We start from the raw sequence: 7,245 nt of genomic DNA, 5'->3' as shown, positions 1-7,245 counted from the left end.
TGCCGCCCCATATGTTTTCTTATATGGTTTGGCGCTTAGGGCTTCTCCGAGAGAGCCCTATATGAGGCGCCACCTACCACTTTTGGCTTAAGGGTGGTGCCTAGGGTTTCTCCCAAGAGAATCCTAGTGTGAAGTGCAATCTGAGTCAGCCCAATTAGCCAGGATTCTGGTGTCAAACACTCAATGTGCTCAAACTTTTTGTGCACATGAACCCTAAGCCCAAATTATCTCAAGCCTGGACCCAAATCAATTGAACCAAATCCCATTTGATTCAAATTGAATTTAGCCCTAATTAATTTGATCCAATCAAATTGAGATATGCAACATTTGAATATTAGTCCTCCTTAAACTTGCTAACCATTAGCGATCAAGTCTTTGCTACTTGTAACAATTACAAGTTAGTCTAATTATCAATTACATGGATAATCTGAATCCTATAACGATTCTTAATCATCATCCAACCATCTGATCAGTCTTAATTTTCTATTGTGTGTGACCTCATAGGTTCTATTCTGTCTGATAATGAGATATGTTGCGATCTGTATCACAACATCATTGGAACAGTTCTAATTTTTTTCAATGAGAATTATTGATTATCAAGATAATCCTCGTGGGTCTCACAATCCATCAGTGACACCTAGCAGCATGTGTGGCAATCCAGCAGAATAGAAGATAAACCTCTAGGTATAGTTATTGTGTGATACAATCCTTCTGTTAGGGTTCCGACAAGATGGAGGTTATGGATTACTCATCAAACTACAACGTCTGTCATATGTAAGATTTATTCGACTTAAGTTCTTGATGTGAAGTATGTGAAAACTCCTTTTCACTATTCACACTGCCTTGGCCAAGGTCTTCTAAACTCAGTTTCATAAATTACACAGGACCATCTTTCTTGTCTACCAAGAATGATAGATTCCATCTAGATGCACATTCTATTTCTATAATGAACCTACTACAGCAACATGCACTACGAGAATTCATATGGCTAGAGATCAAGTTTATGTACAGTCAAACTATAGCAGTCTCATTATAAACAGCCGAGACACTGTAGGTCTAAAGACTAGTCACACTACTGTAGCATCGAGTAAATCACTGACGAGTGAGTAACCATCCAACTGGCTTCTTGTATGGTCATGCTCGATATCTTTATTCTTAACAACTACTTGGACTCTCACTCTAGTATTCCCACACTATAGACTCGAAACTCGTTTACTCGGAGGGAAGCGATCTATACAACAATCTCAGCGAATCAATTACCATTCCTGTGATGATCTATTGATTGGGAGTAATTTAGAAATTAATCACCAATGACATATGTTTCAAATTCTAACTTTTGAGAATATATGTCATCATCTTATTAATCCTTTGGACGATTCATGGACACAAAAACATGAATAAAAAATAACCCAATTTTATTTCATCAATAAATCAAAAGATACAAATTATGCGCTTAGAAAGTTTACATGTGTCAGCCTAATTGACTTCTAGAGCATACATCTAACAATTATACCAACTACCAACCAGTGTTTGTCGTATTGCCTGCCCTATATCGGGCGGTACAGAGTGAACCGCACCATATCGATACTATACCGATACGTTGAATTGACTTGTACCTATATAGCTGTATTGTACCGTCCTGCATACGGATACTATAGTGGGATTTCACTGATATGGGGTCCAGTATCGAGATGGCGAACCTTGGTACCAACCCATGCCATCCAGTCTGTATTATGGTTGGGTGTGAGAAAAGGATCTCCAACCTTGTGTCTGTATGAGGGCTATATTGCACTATGCCGAGCATACCATGTTGAGCTAGTAAGGTACCGACAGTAAACCCTTGCTCTTACTAAATCTCAAAATGAATGAGATCTACTACCTATAAGCTGCCTATGCCAATCATTCATTTTGAAGACCTCTTGCCTATGTATCAAGTGGTCAAGAACATGTAGTCTAAATAACTCAAATATAGTACCCACTTGTAACCACTTGATGCATAGTCAATGGGTCTCTAGAATATATGATTTTTGGATTTGGCAACTTAGAGTTAATGGATGACGTTCAATGGTTTAGAACTTTAGATCTTTATCTTTGAATCCCTGTCTTCCACCTTTGCCTGACCAGATCTGGCTGGTCAACTTGAGCTTGGTCTACCTTTACAAAGTAATGTTGAATTTTTCAGCTATGTAAGCCAAGTTACATAAAGTGGATGAAAATATGAGTAAAAAATTGAGGCAGTAGACACCAATACACTATGGATTATGAAAACACTTGCCATCATGATCTTCGAGGTTTTGTCTATTTTCAACCTCAAGAAGATGATAGTTTTGTGTAAGTCATCCTCATTCTCTCTCTCTAACATATTTTGCATACCCATTTGATTCTTTTCTTGTGGTCACTAATTTTCTTGGTGAACCTGAATATTGTTTAGGATCTTTGCATTTTCCTATATTACTAATCTTCAGTTTTTCTTCTTACCACGCTTCTTCTAAGGAGTCTTAGCATGTTTATGATCTCCTATTTGTTGAATGTCATAATTATCTCTTTGGCACATTACTCCTTTCGTGGAGCCTCTTACTGCTCTTTGCTCTTCATACTTTCCCTAGTCACTGGGCATTAAACCTTCTACTCCATTAGCAGTTAGCTTTCTTCGTTAAGTTCCCTCTTTTTGCAAGACCGACCACCCATTTTCATGCACATTAGCCTCTGCTAGCTTGGTGGTCTTTTGATTATCTTTCTTTGTTCAAGAATTGATTTCAAGATTCTTAGCTCTTTCCGTGTATTGGTGGCTCAGCTTCCATCAGCATTGTGGCAGTAAATTCCCATCCTTTTCTGAGAGAAATGTTGGACAAATGTCGAATCTAATTCAAGATTCCTGCCCTTATTTGTTTGTCATTTTGCATTATTGCCTCATTGTTGTCAGTTGACTTTATCAGCCAGCTTCCTGTTTTACGAGTTCACTTTGTTGATTTGTTCACTTCAGGACCACCATGCCTCAGGTGCTTGGTTCTCTTTATCACTGATGCCATTATCTTAGATCTCACTTGGTCATCTAAGCTACTTCTTGAGGTTTCTTCCAAAAGGTTCACCACATCATATTTTATTCATATGGTAGCTCCATTAATGCCATCTCAGATTTATTTTAAGCTAGTCCACCAAAACTGCATCTATGTGGTTTTGTAAATTAGCTTGAGTAACCCTTCTCCATGCTTTTGATTCCTCATTTATAATACTTGGTTCTAAATCATCTTCTCTATATATCCATTTGGAGTATGCAATGTGGGTGCTCTTTAGGTAATTTTATGTGCTCCATATGCTTATGCTATGTCACTTTTTTGGTAGTTTGTAGGTATGATCGTGATCTATTTCTGACAGTAGAATCTTGGTTTATGATCCATAGAGCAGTCAGTTTTTTTGTATTGTAAAGATATTATAACACAAAAATATTTGTTTATGGTTACATACATGCATCCATTTTCATGTAGTGTTGCTTGTATGATAAGTCCACTCCAAGTCTTGAACAGTTATTAAGCTTTGCCTTTTGCGGTTAAATACTTGCACAACATGTAGTTCCTCATGTAGGTACTGGTCATGCTCAACTAAGCTTTGAGCAAGCCAGATGGTAGTCTGCTGGTACAGCCTTAGGATTTCCTAAAAGTCCAATATACCCTGCTCAAAGAAGCGGATATAGATAATATGAGTACAGTACCAGCCGGTATGACTGATTGATCCCAAAAGCTGACAGAGAAAAGGTCAACAATGTGTCAGGCATCTTGCCCACCCTCATGTGTGGCTCAAAATATGCACATGGAGCGATAACAGAGCAAGTGACAGACAAGAATCAGAATAACAGATGACCAGGGATAATTAAATAAATAGCTGAACTGTAGGGATTCTGACTCGTTACCTCCAGCAAGCCTAGTTTTGATACCATGTTGACTAAGCAATTAAACCCAAGAGCTTAAGATTGTGGGCTCTAGTGTTTGGTTAATATCCATCACTCTGGCATATGATAGAACCCAGTCTGTCACTATATGTCACGCCTCCGATCCAAGATTGTGAATCAAGGATCGCGGCAACCGCCGCATACTCATGAAGAACTCTCTCCATAAGCATGCAAGGCATCTCATCACGATATCAATGCATCATAGCGGAATAAATTTAAATAATTATTATTCAACTTTAATTCAAGTAATTAAATCAAATGTCTTACATCCAATAAAATTTTTGCTAAAAAAAATAAATCTAAGTTCAATGAAGTTGACAATGCTAAATCTCGCCTCTAAAAGCTCTGTTCCAATATTTCTTCCCACTCTCGATATTAATTATCTGAATCTGAAAAATAGAAAGAAAGGTAATGAGCTAGACAGCCCAGTAAGTAACAAATATCTCAACTAGATAATTCAGATATTATATAATTTTCAAGAATAATGCTGCAAATAAACATAAGAGTATATTTCATGCTGATTTAATACAAATCAAATATTTTCAAATATTCACATATAATATAATCATAAATCCGATTCGATTTAAAACACTCGTAATTCAACAGCCTTGACTATGACCAACGTTTAACCCCCATTGGCGGGGTCCATAGAATACCAGCGCACAACCCCCACTGGCAGAGTCCACAAATACCAGCGCACAACCCCCACTGGCAGGGTCCACAAACACCAGCGCACAACCCCTACTGGCAGGGTCCACAAATACCAACGTATAATCCCCATTGGCGGGGCCTACTGAAACATAGTTAGGCTGAGAGCATAAATCCGATCTATATCAAAACACTTTGTACCATAATATATATTATAATCTTTCACTAAACATGTGCATAAATCGATATACCATAACATTTCAAAAGCACTTTTCTTTAAAAACATAATTTCATAAATCATGCATAATTTCAGAGAATAATTATTTATTTTCAGAATAAATATGAAATATCTCGAGAAGATGATTCATTACTTACCTTTCACGGAGCACTGAATGAACAGATCGACTAACTTCTAGGTGATTCTTCCGTGCCTATTATTCAAAATTATATTTTTTACATTAATTTTAATTTAAAATTAAATCTAAACAAATCCCAATTCAAAACCTCACTTAAAATCGACTCTTTCTTAAACTCGATCAAAATCATCAGATGAGACCTCCCACTACGCTAATCCTAGAGGAATAATTTTAGAGAGAGAAGAATCCATCAAGAGAGAGAAACAATCTAGAGAGAGAAAATTCTAGAGAGAGAAAGTAGAGAGAGAAAGTCCAATTCCAGAGAGAGAAAGTCAGGGTTTAGACTGAAAGAAGAGAGAGAAACTCTCTCTCTCATCAATTTTAATTTATTTATTTATTTATTTATTTATTTATTTATACATATATATATATAAATATATATATATATATTTATTATTATTATTAATATTATTATTATTTTTTCTTTTCTTTTCTTTTCTTTTCTTTTTCTTCTTTTCTTTTTTTTTCTTCTTTTTCTTCTTTTTCTTTCCTTTTTTTTTTCTCTTTTTCCTTCTTTCTCTTTTCTTTTTCTTCTTTTTTCTTTTTCTTCTTTTTCTTCTTTTCTTCTTTTTCTTGGTTCTTCCCGTGCCGGAACAGGGGACCAACGTCCCCTCTTTTGCCGGGCCGTTCAGGCCACGGCCGTCGCAGCGAAGGCCGGCGGCCGACGGAGGCCACTCCCCCGGTCACGGAGGAGCGTGGCCGGCGATCGATTCCGATCGCCGGCGTCGGAAAAATCCATGGAAAAGAGACCAAAACAGAGGTCTCTTTCCCGACTATAGATCGGCGACACTCGTCGCCGGCAGTCTCAATCAAAAATACGAAAAGAAAGGGAAGGAAGAGAGGAAGGAAAGGAAGGCTCACCCCCGACCTCCGGTGACCTCACCGGCGAGAAATCACGGCGAGAAACCAACAGTGCTCGCGGCTCTTCTTTGAAAAAATTGGAGAGAAAGAGAGGGAGAAGAGGCCGATGGTCGATCTCAAGGGGGAGGGGGTATTCTTATAGGAAATCCTAGGACTCCGAGGGGTCTTAGGAGTCCGATTTTGCCTGGGTTTCGTCAGAGAAGAAGACTCCTACCGGGAGTCTTCTTCCCGATTTTACTCTGTTTTTTTTTTTTGTTTTGGGCTTTAGTGGGTTGAGATTAGTTGGGCTGGGTTTTGGGCTATCACATTCTTCACCCCTAAAAAGAAATTTCGTCCTCGAAATTTTTCATACCTGTCACCATTGTATTGGAAGCCTGTGCATTTTGTTGAGTAAGCGCATAAACTCTTCCCTGATTTTTAGAAATCTGTCCACCACCCCTATGTTGTCCTTCATAAGTTCTTTGGCCAACTTGATTTTCAGTATTTAGCGGGCAGCTAGCAATTTTATGATCCTTCTGACCACATTTGAAATAAGCACCTGTATTCCAATAGCAATCCTTGTCTGCATGATTTTTGCCACATCTGGAGCACGGCTTACCATCAATCTGTTGAGTCTTATTGTCTACTGCTCCCTTAGCTGATCTTTTAATGTTTTTATTATTCTGCCCTTGTGTTTCATTTGATTGTGCTCTCTTTCTTTGCCTTCTTTCCCTTTCCATGCGTTCTTCATTGACTTCCCTTTCAATTATCAGTGCTTTGTTTACCACATCTGCATAAGTTATCAATTCATATGGAACCACTTATTTTCGAATCTCAGTTCTCAGTCCCATCTCAAACTTGTGAACACGTTCTTGCTCACCATCCACTAATCTCGGAGCAAATTTTGCTAACTCTGTAAATTTTGCTTCATATTCAGTCACACTCATACCCTTTTGCTTGAAATAAATAAACTCTTGCTCTTTCTGGATCCTTATACTCCGAGGAAAATACTGATCATAGAATGCAATCCGAAATCTTTCCCAGGTAAGTATTTCACCGTCTTGTTCATGCTTGTGCTGTAGTCGCTGACACCAGTTGTATGCTTCTCCTTGTAGTAAATAAGCTGCATATCGAATCTTTTCTTCATCAAGACACTCTTGGACAGCGAAAGCCTTCTCCATCTCCATTATCCAGTTATCAGCTTTCAAAGGTTCAGTAGTCCCCTTGAAAGCTGGAGGGGCAAGCTTTTTAAATTCTGAAATGTTGTTCCGTTGTACTGGTTGCTCTCCATGTTGTGGTGGTGGATGCTGATGTTGTTGTGTATCTCGTTGTATCTGCTGTTGTTCAAACATTTGCTGCTGTATTTGTTGTTGCGCTTGTACCATCCTGATTAGG

Source organism: Elaeis guineensis, chromosome 5 (assembly GCF_000442705.2).
Source record: "Elaeis guineensis isolate ETL-2024a chromosome 5, EG11, whole genome shotgun sequence".
NCBI lineage: Eukaryota > Viridiplantae > Streptophyta > Magnoliopsida > Arecales > Arecaceae > Elaeis > Elaeis guineensis.
The sequence above is the reverse complement of the archived record's forward strand: the minus strand, read 5'-3'. Positions refer to the sequence as shown.